The 13,791-nt window shown below is 39.2% G+C and overlaps 1 protein-coding gene across 1 annotated transcript in view; it reads right to left on the bottom strand.

Moving 5' to 3' along the window:
- The window catches only part of STK3 (serine/threonine kinase 3), a 219,529-nt gene that overhangs the window by 44,537 nt on the left and 161,201 nt on the right, over window positions 1-13,791 (bottom strand). The window lies entirely within an intron of this gene.

The raw sequence follows: 13,791 nt of genomic DNA, 5'->3' as shown, positions 1-13,791 counted from the left end.
GTTTCTAGTCTAGGATTAAAGGATCACTATGGGGTCAGGAACACAAACATGTATTCCTGACCCTATAGTGAAAACCCACCATGTAGGTGGCTTGCCCCTTAGCCCCCTCAGAATGGGTGAAAACTCACCTTAATTTCAGCTCTCTACGGGTCCGCCGGAGCTGGCCCAGTCCCCTTCGTGACATCAAAATTGCAGATTTTTAGCCAATCCAATGCTTTGCAGTGGGTTCATGTTTTTATTTTTATTCATTTATTGTTTGTTTTGATTTATTCTATTTATATTTATTTTATATGAGTTATATCTCAATAAATATATTATATATTTTCTAAAGTATTTACTTTTGAGCGCACATACTTTTTAGATTTTTGAGCCATCACTCATTTCCAGACGCTTGTGAAACGTTTGTAGCTGCCAGTTTTAGTAGTTGTGATTCATTACACCTTGTATCTATCTTTCAATCCAATGCTTTCCCATGGGGGAAGCATTGGATTGGCTAAAATCTGCAAGGGGGCGGGGCCAAACACCATTTTGGCCAATCAGCCCCTCCTCATAGAGATGCATTGAATCAAGCAGAGATTGGGGACGCTGAACGTCAGGGCTGCCTACTGTGCCATCTGAGGAGTGGCCACTTGGAGGTGTCCCTAGGGGCAATGTAAACACTGCCTTTCTAGTGTTTGCATGAAAATGCCTGAAGGGAGCTATTATACTGACCAGAACAACCACATTAAGCTTTAGTTGTTCTGATGACTATAATGTCCCTTTAAATGTACCGGCCTATATAGGGAAAAACATCAATCAAGGCTGAGAATAAATAACATTCGTATTAGTTACACCTGTTCTACCTGGAGGAGGTCGGTATAACAGGAATGTAGCACTGGCAACCAAGGCGGGGTATGATGTAAAGATGTGGCTTAAAACATTGATGGTATGGGTTTTTAACACTAGATATTTATATCAAATTCATACTACTCTCGCTGATGTAATGCTGGACACAGAGTTCATGTAGAATCCAATTGACAGTACTTTTTTTTTTTTCTTAAGAGGCTGACAAAGGACGTGTTAATAGGACATTCCACCAACGTGTTAATTTAACAAGGCTTTATTGCTCCATTCATTAAGTCACAGACAACTAGTAGTAGGGGGTGGGGGGAGAAACTTCGAGATTTTTGCAAAAAATGAAGATCTAGTTCAACAATTTAGCGCAGGTATACTGGTCCTCTAAAATTCATTACCTGCTGTCACCTGCTACTGTCAAACTAATATGGTGACCAGGGGTCATGTAACCAGGCTCAGGTATGCCTTTATTACTTTCTTAAGCTTTACCCCTTGATATGGTAATACGGTAATTCAATACCTTTACAAGTCAGGAAAGAGATAACCACTTCCCCCTATCTCCATTCCTCCCTGTTCCTTTTTAACTGTGCTACTGAGCAGACATGGGCTAATTTTTTATCATGGTGAACTGTGAGTGGGATCTGATGACTTTATAAACTTTAGTTGTTATTGTTAGTTAGTTAGATTGTGACTCATTATTTGTATGTTGTTGTTGTTTTGTCTCTGAATAAATATTCGTTAAAGTAGACGAACCAGAGTTTATATGTGTACGTGTACATTATTTATATAGTTTGGTAATACACCACACAGGTTTGTTCTAATTTAGAGGTTTTACAATATATAATATTCCATATCTCAATTTCTACTTCGGTTATAAAAAAAAAAAAAAACATATATTGTTTCTTCTAACAACAGCACAAAGTTACACAAAAACCCCAAATTAGCTGTGCTTGCTGGAAAGTTGTAATTCAATGAGATTTGACTGTTACTAATATTTAACAGACATTGTTTTTTTTTTTGCATGTTAGCAGAAGAAGAAATTCTCAGCAGGGTGGCACTGATAATTATCGCAAATTCTAAATGCAAATTGTAGCATGGAACAGAAAATGCATGACAGTGCCAGCTCTAGCAATGTACACACGCAATAAAGAAATCTGGAAAATGTACCGATCGGCTGTTGGATGTGACTACATCTGGGCAAGGCCGTCTTTTTCATTTCCATTTAATTTAATGTCTGCATTCTTTTTTTGTCAAATAAGATATTTTAGAGCTGTGAGATATGTCAGAGGAGCACAAAAACAGTCACATGCAATGTCAAGTTTTCTGTACACTGGTATGATTTTTGAGGTCTTAAGAATCGTATAGGTGAAGACTGGCTGAGGAGCTAGCAAAGCATTATGGGAAGGCCAGAGCTAGATTAACATGGCAGGTGTTATGACAACACACTGCAGAGGCATGTTACTATGCAAAATATCCCAAATAAAGTTGTAGGACTCTCTGACACATTTCTGACAAAGTGTAACAAAAAATGAAATTAAGAACCACATGTGGGGAAAGGATGTAACTCCTAAAGCGGCATAGTCTCCCCCACCTGAAAAATTAGTATTTTATACCTTTTAAAGGTATGTATATTTTGTGTTTTATCGGTGTGTTTTATTGCATTATGTTACAATGTATTACAAAATAAGGGATAAATAACCAGGGATTATTCTGACCCCATATTATGCTAGCCATACTGCTGGCATACCTAGAGCTCTGCAGATGGTACCTTTCATGCATTTACAATGGTCCATCCCTGTTCTAATTGATATCTATGTCACAAGTGACTTAAATATTGGTCCTACTCTCGCACACATGGTGTAGCAGAGGTAGGATTTAAAGTGAAGTTTCACAAATGCAGAATGTTTTGCTGGTGTGGTTTGAGAAAATCCCAAGAGATATTGCAGTTGTGATGCGGAGGTGACTAGTTAGATTTGGTTAGATTGTGGAAGATTAACTTTCTTACTGATCCACACTAAACTGGAAAACTATACAGTTCTAAAAACCATATTGTTTTGAGATTAGAAAAGGGCAATTTAGAGCGATAAGATTCAGCAGAATTCCCAGCAGCATATAAACACTTCGGCAGCAGGCAGAATCACCCTGGAACAGGCCGACAGGATGCAATTTTAAGAGTATTTGTTGTAAGGTGGTCAAAATGTATTTGCTTTTCATTATATAAAAAAATAATAATAATATGCAATGGAGGGAGATAAACAGAAAAACACATTTTTATTTGAAATTACGTTGAGGGAAAGTTACAACCAGTAGGAATAAAATGTAGTGAAATGCCTATGACTAGATTTCAAATACACGTGTAGAGTGTAAATCTTTAATGTAGAATTATGCCTGCAATAGGAATACTTTGTAGAAATTTAAATTGGATATAATTTAGTCTATACAGGATACTAGACAAATGATGGAGAGTGTAGTGGTATAAACTACATGACCCCGCACACATCACACATTGTACGTGGCTTAATTCCAGAATGCTTTGTGAGTTCTAAGATAGATTCCCAGAATACCATCTACACAAAGCATTCTCGGTCTTGTTAATTTATTATTAGATATACGTGGGCACGTGTAAAACCCAATGCACAGAGCAGGAAGCCGCTTCAGGACAATTTTCCAAATTATCCATTTGCAGTGGAGTTTTATTAACTTTTAAGGGGGCAAGCCACCTAAATGGTGGGTTAAACACTATAGGGTCAGTAATACATGTTTGTGTTCCTGACCCTATAGTGTTCCTTTAATTTTTAAAAGTATCAATTTCTATTGATATCTGCACTTTTTGTAAAATGGAAAAGGAAAAAACAAAATCAAATGACACACACTTCACACAAAGAATTTCAGCAAGCTAGAGTGCTCAAGTGGTCCAGAATGTTCCTTTAATATGGTCCCTATTCTGTGGCACTGGTTGCTTTCTCCTGTACTTTTTGTGCCCTTTTTGTTCTCCCTTGTGAATAGGGAGAGCACTTGCACATGAGCCATATCATGGGAATATCAATTCCTGGCAGTCTCAGATTCTGTTGCTATGCCAGGCTCTAGCACACTGCAAAATTAGCATGTGCACCACTACTGATAAAACCTATTAATAGATTTTAAACAGGTTTCTGTTAGAAGGTATAATCAGCGGTTATATAATATTTAATTCCTGATTGCAGGAGAAAAATGAAAAGTGATTGATGATGATGGTTTTCATTATCTTGGTATGAAGAGAAATGTGTATTTGTAAGCTTAGCAGTAGTACAACAGATTCACATATGTCTCTGAATATATTAAACATATGCTGGAGAGACGTGGTGAGAAAAAAAAATATATAACTCCTAAACATATTGCAGAACTCTAATACAAAATGCACAATCAAATCTTAAAGTAACTCTATCATGAGAAGTTTATTATAAGCTGTAACATCATCTTATGCAATGCATATATTGTGTATGAAAATGATAAACCATACATTTTATTGCTTAAGGAGATGTTAAGGAATTACCTCTTCTTGAACGATGGTGGCTCCGTGATCAGGGTTTGTTACACTAATCCCTACAACACAACTAGGAATTCTGGATTAAAGGACCACTATAGTGCCAGGAAAACAAACTCGTTTTCCTGGCACTATAGGATCATTAGGGTCCCCTCCACACTCAGGGACCCCTCCCGCTGGGCTGAATGGGTTAAAACCCCTTCAGCCACTTACCTTTCTCCAGTGCCGGGCTCCCTCTGTGCTGGGGAACTCTTCACCCCCTACCGATGTCAGATCCAAATGAGCATGTGCGGCAAGAGCCGCGCTCGCCTTCAAACAGCCCATATGATAGCATTACTCAATGCTTTCCTATGGACGCCCAGCGTCTTCTCACTGATTTTCACAGTGAGAATCGCGGAAGCGCCTCTAGGATGAATGACTGAATAGAAATTTCAAACGAACAAACAAAGACTGAATGTCTGTGTTCGTTTATTACAAGGAGAGAGCTGCCTGCCACTTCCTAACCCTCCACATGTCCTCCCTCACTCTATGGGGGTCAATATGACCCCTATATTCTCATAAGGGAGATTAAAATCTCCCGAATGCCCCTACTGGCTATGCTGTGAGTAGGGTCATATCTACTAAACAGTGAGCACTGTGGTGAAACCCCCCCACCTATTAACTAGCGGTTTAATGGGTGGGGGCCGGGACAATATGTTGTCCCCCTCCCCCTTGTTTCATCCTTGGCCCCCACCCACCGCTCATGGGTGGGGGCCCTATTGTCACTATTTAGATTGTTCAAACGGGTGCCTATTGTCCTGTCCCCCCTCGGCCCCCACCCGACACTCATGGATGGGACAGGACAATAGGCACCTGTTTGAACAATCTAAATATGGCGGACATTACAGCAGTGAGCCGATCTCTGATTCAGCTCACTGCTCGTGAACGCGCAAATGGAGCGCACCCACATTAAAGTGTTCAGTTTCTCATAGGGAATCATTAATACAATGATTCCATGAGTGTAATTTTACTGGTGCATAGCAGCAAATGCCGCGCATGCGCGAATGGCCCGCAATGCTTCTCTATGAGAAGATAGTGATTGGACCCGAACGATAAATAACCTATTATGCGAAAGGGGGTGGGGGCGTAATGCCGCAAGGTCAACTAAACAACTGTAGGAAACCAAGGTAAATACTTATTTTAAATGTAAATATTAATAATTAAATTAGTGGAATGGTGTTTGGTGATATACAGTATATTAATACACATATACATATACATATATATATATATATAAATAAATAAAATAAATCTGAAAGATAAACTGGAAGATAGTACAGTGTTCCTTTAATTAATGAATCATGTTTTTTAACATCTGAGCACCAGAAGGATGCTCATTAATTTATTATTATTAACAATTTAAAGGGCATCTGTCATGCCCAAAACTATTTATGCTCATTAGATAGAGCGTACGATTCTATCTATACTTTGTGCTAGCAAATGTATAGATTAGGAGAAAAACCTATTTTAAAAAAAGTTTTTTCTCCCAGCTGTCAGTCAGTGTGGGATGTGTCTAAAGCAGGGCAAATCAAAGAAGACTTTGGGAGACTAGGACGACGGCCAGGAGGTGGGTGTTAAACAAAGAGTGACACCCAAAAAGCATAAAACGATGGCGACACTGGAATAGAGGAAAAGTCAGCAAATTTCTATATTTTACATTGAATACACCATGGGTTTTAAAACTGTTCACCTGAAAAACAATTTGTTTGTTCATGTAATACATAACTTGTTGTATTACAGATACTATTATATCATGATCTAAAAAGGGAACGGGAATCAACTGGACAATTTTGGATAGTATTTGAAAAGGTATCACCCAAACATCTAGTTTACTTACATGCACGATAGACATAAAATAATATTTTTGATTTATTGTTAATCAATGTGAAAGATTTTCATCCACATAAACAAAAACAATCAATTCCTTATGGCCTGGATCTTTGCGTAAGACAAAGTATATAACTGGTGAGTTTTAGGTTTTGTTAAAGGGACACTGTAGGCACCCAGAATACTTCAGCTTCCAGGGAAACTGCGATGTTTACATTGCAGCACCAAGTCTGCCTCGAGTGGCTGTCTACCAGACAGCCAATGAAGGCGCTTCCTGCATCCAAACGGACCTTTAGTCCGGTATATAATGCTGGACGTCCTCACACTCTGCATGAGGAAACCCAGCTTCAGATATTTTTTTTTCCCTATAGGAAAGCATTGATATAATGCTTTCCTATGGGGAGGTCTGATGCGTGCGAAAGCGCCCGCTCGTTGCGGGACGGAGGCTAAACAGAGCCGCGACTCGGCACTGGGATAAAGGGAGTAAATAAAGTTTTTTTTTTCTGTTTTTTTAAACCCTTTATTTACCACGGTGTGGGGGGGCGCATAAGGGAGGGGGAAAGCAGAGGGCTATAGTGCCAGGAAAAGAGCTTTGTATGCCTGGCACATATAGTAACATTTAAGGGCATTGCACATTAAAAATGGAACTGGGTTCCTGAAACATTTGTATGCTGTTTAATAAATGTGGGTTTCACTAATATGCCCTTACATTAGAAACATAGAATGTGACGGCAGATAAGAATCATTCGGCCCATCTAGTCTGCCCAGTTTTCTAAATACTTTCATTAGTCCCTGGCCTTATCTTATAGCTAGGATAGCCTTATGCCTATCCCACACATGCTTAAACTACTTTACTGTGTTAACCTCTACCACTTCAGCTGGAAGGCTATTCCATGCATCCACTACCCTCTCAGTAAAGTAATACTTCCTGATATTATTTTTAAACCTTTGCCCCTCTAATTTAAGACTATGTCCTCTTGTTGTGGTAGTTTTTCTTCTTTTAAATATAGTCTCCTCCTTTACTGTGTTGATTCCCTTTATGTATTTAAATGTTTCTATCATATCCCCCCTGTCTCGTCTTTCCTGAATTAACGCTCTGTGCTAATTAGTTAGATAATATATAATCAGAGTACTGCCAGGACCGAGGTAGCTTCTTCCATAATATTAGCAATGCATAGAATTTTTGGTAAAACATTGCGGCAACAGCAGTAGCATATGAAGAGGGAACCAGAACAGAGCCACCCAGGTGAAACACATTTGAGTCAAACAGATTGAATATGTATTGACTACTTACTTTGGGACAACATCAGGGAGCTCTTGGCACTATACCGACCACTGTGCTTAGACTGACCTATTAATAAGTAATGAAGGATTTCCTAGGGGATGTCAGTCCATCTCAATTGTTTCAACAAAACACACACAACAATGTGCTTCCGGACCATTCATAATTGTGAGGACTGATCTGTAACTTTTTTCCCCCTCAGGACACCAGCTGTTGCATATTCCCCACATTTCCTCAAAATGACATAATTATTGTTTCATATATCTTGTACAAGCAAAGTCGTAATGTCTAATTTAAGACAGTCTCTTCAAGAAGCGCTCTACTTTGCCTCTGTTTCATCTTTTTTTCCTGCTCAGAGACAGCTTGGCAGGTTCACTGGACCGTATTTGCTTACTGAAGCAATTAGTTAGTTGGATAAGAGATCAGAAAACTCAGACTGTTGTCTTTTTATATTAAATCTGCATTTTCAGTACTCCAAATAAGCTACAGTTACTGCATTCTTAGTAGGGTTTCTTAATAATGTTTTATTAGAGAAGGGAGAGGATAAAAATATACAAATAACAGGCGTTATATGCGCAAATATACAAACAGTACTCATCGAAATACTGGCCATAGATGAGCTCAAGGAGAGTCATGGAAAAATTGCCCCTATCCCCAGTTGAGTGAAACTGAGAAAACGGGTAGTGGCCAGGTGAGAGGTGATTAGAGAGTGACTTTAACATAGCATTACCACTCAAGGTGAGTGCAGAAAGAAAGAAAAAGAAAAAAGTGTGAGATAACAGAGCCTGGGTCATCCACGATTATTTCTGCATTTCACCATGTTGGTATATGTGATGGACTGCCTAGAGTTAGGTTAGCTGAAAAGTTCAAAATAAAAGTCAATATTGGGCATACTCCGGTTTCCCGATTTAAAATATAATGTATTCATGTATTTTCCCATCTAGCCTACGCATTGTAGTGGGTTAAACATGAAGATACAGGCTAAACACTCTATAGTCCTTTTTCTGAACACCAGCCTGTGTAAGAAGATAAGCCTTACAAAGTTTACCCCCAAGCTGCACAGCTTTAGCAACCCCATTTGATGTCCAATAACCGACCGAGGTGCCAAGGAGACCTCTATACAAAAGTATGGATTCAGGCAGCTAATCCCTGAACATGGTCATAAATCCATTTCCCAATACCATTGCTTGCATAATCCCCAACTTAATGAGCTACAATGTTAACTCAAAGAATTCGTAGGTCTTCATTCAGACTTTGTCTCGTACTTTATCTTGGGTTGGGCTGTGGAGAGTTGAGACTTTACATTCTCTCTTGAAGGGATAACTACATTTGTTTGAGCCTTCTTACTTTTTAGCCATCATATTCTACTAAGGACAGCTGTTCATCCTTTAACAGACTGGCAACTTCACCTGAAAGGGGTTTACTTACGCCAGTCCACTGTACAGTAACAGGATAGACAAGCTGTTGCTAGACATTCATCAAGTGGAGCAGACTTCTAAAGCACAGAGCCCACACAACCTTTGGGAAATCTAAGCTGAGTTGGGTTCCATGTTATTAGAGTTCTCAAATGTAGATAAGTGGGACACCTTATTTGGCTTAATTTGTTTTATATTTACTGAAGTTAAGCACTGTATCTCTACTTTTACGTCTGCTTTTGTGAATAACACATATCTCCCAACTGTCCTTTCGAAGCACAGTCATCTTTTTATTCTCTGCTCTATACATAGCTTCTGCTTTGGTTTGTATGCTCTTTCTTAAAACGACACAAAGCATCACAACACTTTATGCTTAATAAAGTGGTTCGGGTATATAGGTCTGTAGTCTCAGTATCAGTTAACACAGCCCTAGCCACACCTCCCCTGGATGTGATCTACACAGTCTCCCTACACACTTCCTGAAAAAAAAGTGTTTCAATTTGTTATCAGGAGAATAGAACTTCAAACACTTAAACACTTTGATGTAACCTTTAGTCAAAAATTAAAACCATTTTTTCCATGGAGGCTGTGTGACTAAGGCTACTTAAATTAAAGCAAATGTGATCTACCTCCTAAATGGCAGAGAATTGAGTAGTGAGACTGCAGGGAGATGATCTATACACCAAAATTGTTTCATTAAGCTAAAGTTGTTTTGGTACTTAGGGTATCCCTCTACGGTAATCCAGATGTGGACCCCTTTTCTCAATGTACCTACAGGAATATAAACTACAACTCAATAAGAAGGCCCCAATACAGTAAAGACAAACATTTGGGGTTGCCATAACTCTCATGCAGAGGGAACTTACTGTAATTCTGGTGCGATCAGTCTAATATGCAACGAATATATGTTCTCTCTGAAATGGCACGTGAGCTATCCCTTGTTTGCGACCTGAGCAAAAACGACTTGAAAGTCAAGCTGTTCTCATATAATCTTGTTTTATGAAATTCTCTCATAAGTCAATATTTAAAAAAAAAATTATCCATGCCCAAGCTCTGCCCAATTACGATCTGGCTTAGAAGATCATTTATTCAGTGCGTAACAAAATAGATTACCCGAGTACGCTCGGTCGTTACTGCAGTAAATGCTCGACAGGATGCTGCAACTTGTCATCGCAGTATCCAGTTAATAATCAGTTGCTTTTAGAAACAATACAATCACTGAGAAAATCTTAACCAGGAATCAAAGCAATGCATTACAAAGCACAAATACCTGTCCATTTATACATTGGAATTCAGACTATGCAGAGGTCCACCCTTACACAGCAACCTTCCAGAAATTAATTACGGTATCTCTATAGGGTAGTATGATTTGCTAGTTAAAAGTAAAAAAAAAAAAAAAAAAAAAGTGAAGAATTACATAATTTTTTTTAAATTCCCTAAATGCAAAGGACAAAAAGTAAGAAAGTTGCTTAATTTACCACGTCTGCTCACAAGCGGCAAGCAAGAAAATCTTAGCACAAGTCTTTTCATGTAGTCCCATCGGCCCTCTGTTCTAACATGCGACTGCGTCCCTGTGTGGCAACCTTAAATTAAGGTCACAACTCCTGTGTTTCGCAGGCGCTCATGTTTCCAATTTATTTCTTCTGCTTCATTATGCCACTAAAACTTTCTGTCTTGGTTAACAGATGGCTCTTTCAAGTTTTCTTACCATTCCAGACTCTTTAGAGGACTGTGAATTTGTGTACTTAAAACAGGAAGCCTACAGAAGAAAAAAAACACACACAACCTAAAAAGATGTGCGCATTTCTGTTTAACGCCAAACAATCTGGAATCCATGGCCAATTGGAAGTAGTTCCATGAAAGTGACAGAAATCATTACACTGGTGTTGCTGCAATAAACAGATTTTGTTTCCACATGGTGCCTTATTTGTGCTGGAAGGCTGATATAAGGCAGAGTATTCTTTATTTCTCTCTCTCTCTCTCTTTCTCTCTCGCGCGCACGCACGCACACACGATTGTTGTTGCTAACACTAATTGATTCAATCATTCCAAACATGGCAATTATTCAGGCTTGGAAAAAATAGTAATAATAAAACCCGTACATTAGCACACTACAACACGGTCAGGTTTTTTTCTTATAAATGCATAATTACTCAGGTGTTAAGTGTTTTGAACATTTAATTATAAGAATTAGTATAGTAAAATAAAACCAGAATTAAAAAAAATATATATTGAAAGTTTTCCCTACATTATAAATACAAACTTGGGTTCATAACTGCTTCTATGTGCCTTACTCTGTGTTTGGGCACCACTTTGATCACATGCATACTGTACAAAGTGTGAAAGCTAGTGACCACGGTCACTGGAGAACTAGCAAACATTGACTTTACCTCCAAACTGGCACAGGGTATGTGGCTCTCAGTTTAGCTAATTGTTCACACTGATATAAGGCCCCCCCCTCCCTCCCCCTTTTTCTTTATCCCGCTCTTCTCTCCCAATTTTGTAGCACTTTCAATGTCTCATCTTCTTTATCTCTTTGTGCTTCTTTGTTTTTTTCCCTGTTTTAGTTATATGCATCAGTCTGTGATTGCCTCAGGAACTGAAAATCAACGGATTGTTTCTGATGAGATTTTATAAGAGTTAAGATTTTTTTACTCCATAGACTCTCTACTTTATTAAAGTACATAGGAAACATCGAACAAGACTCCATTATAAAAACGTCTCATTCATTTTTCACCAGCAGCATTAAATCAGCTCAAATGATTTACAAATTATTGGAAAATCTGCACACACCAACACAGATTGTAATAGGTACCTAATGACTCCTTGACCTTTCCTTACAGATGTTCCCTGCTTTCTCGTACAAACCTACAGTAACGGAAAGTCATGTGCATGGCCAATACCACACTGGTAGCAAAGCATGATGGGAATTATAGTGTGAAAGGAGCCAGAGCATCTCAACCATTATTTGCAGGAAATACATATTTATTTTGAGGCAACTTATTTGCTAGGATGAGTAACACCTTACTGTAATTAAAACAGGGGTGGAAAAAAAATGCCCCAGTTGGAAAGCATTATTGTATTTGTGTTCCTACAATGGCTTCCCTATAGTCATTCCTGTATAAATGGAACACTTTCTAAAAATGGTAAATAATATAAACGTTACAAACATGGTTTAACAGTCATAGGCCCCTTCATACAAGAACTGGCATATGAGCGATGGCAGGATTTCTTACAGACGACAAGCTGCAGGAAATATGGTGACGGACTCCAATAGCTGGATTGGCATTGCTGGACCAGCTCCCAGCATGGGTTACTGACTGCTGTGCAGCTTCCCGTAAACATTCAACAAGCTTGTGATGTGAGCTGTCAAGACTTGTTGCACTAAATACAGACTGTTTAAAGACAGGCAGCTCAGCGTAAACAAGAAACCCTATTAACTTCTATATACAAAATTAACCACATACACAGTATAATGGGTCTAATCAGCTCTACTTCTAGAATCATGCGGAAGAATAGACACGTCAAGCAGTAACCAGGATAACAGGCTAAATGGCTTATTACAGACTATTATAAAATTGATTTTTAACGGTTAAATACCCAGACATGAAGTTCTGGAAAATGAGGAAGCAGGGGCCTCATCAAACACCCTCTTAATCCACTGTATGAGTAAATCCAGAAGCCCAGTAATAATGGCTATCAAACATTTAGTTTTGGATGAACTGTATTTTTGGCATCTCATAGTTCTGTCTATGGGTGTACACATACCCAGGTACAGAAACTAGAAAATAAAAATCTACTTCATGTTGTGTATTCCTTGCCATTGATCTCTTAAAGAGACACTAAGAACCATAACCATATAGTACAATGTAATTATTATGGTGGCAGGAGTCCTGGCTGTCAAATGGCAAATTGTCAAACTGATTACTAATACTTTGACATCAACCTTGTGGTATCGGACACCTGTAGCCATTCCATTCTGAGCTGATCCGATTAAATAGAACTTCAGAATCTCCTGCATTATCAAACCACCTAATACTAGGTGTGGATAGTATTCATTGTCTGACATGAAACATAGAATGTGACATCAGATAAGAACCATTCGGCCCATCTAGTCTGCCCAATTTTCAAAATACTTTTATTAGTCCCTGGCCTTATCTTAAGTCTAGGAAAGCCTTATGCCTATCCCACGCATGCTTAAACTCCTTCACTGTGTTAACCTCTACCACTTCAGCTGGAAGGCTATTAAATGCATCGACTACCCTCTCAGTAAAGTAATACTTCCTGATATTATTAAACATTTGCCCCTCTAATTTGAGACTATGTCCTCTTGTTGTGGTAGTTTTTCTTCTTTTAAAGGGACACTATAGTCACCCAGACCACTTCAGCTCAATGAAGTGGTCTGGGTGCCAGGTCCCTCAAGTTTTAAACCTTCAGATGTAAACATAGCAGGGTTAATGCAACCTCTAGTGGCTGTCTTCCTGACAGCCGCTAGAGGCGCATCTGCAACGCTGGAGAAATGCTTTCCTATGGTCTGTTTGAATGCGCACACGGCACTTGCCGCGCATGCGCAGTCCGCTCCATTCAGGAGCTGACGTCAGCGGGGGAGGAGAGGTCACCAGCACCGAGGGAGCCTGGCGCTGGCTTAAGGTAAGCTGCTGAAGGGGCTTTAACCCCCTCAGCGCCACGGGAGGGGGACCCTGAGGGTGAGGGTCCCCCAAGGATTATATAGTGACAGGAAAGCTGCTTTCTTTTCCTGACACTATAGTGATCCTTTAAATGCAGTCTCCTCCTTTACTGTGTTGATTCCCTTTATGCATTTAAATGTTTCTATCATATCCCCCCCCCCCGTCTCGTCTTTCCTCCAAGAT

Source organism: Pelobates fuscus, chromosome 4, assembly GCF_036172605.1.
Source record: "Pelobates fuscus isolate aPelFus1 chromosome 4, aPelFus1.pri, whole genome shotgun sequence".
NCBI classification, from domain to species: Eukaryota; Metazoa; Chordata; class Amphibia; order Anura; family Pelobatidae; genus Pelobates; species Pelobates fuscus.
Note: the sequence above shows the minus strand (reverse complement) of the source record. Positions and strands in the feature narration are given on the sequence as shown.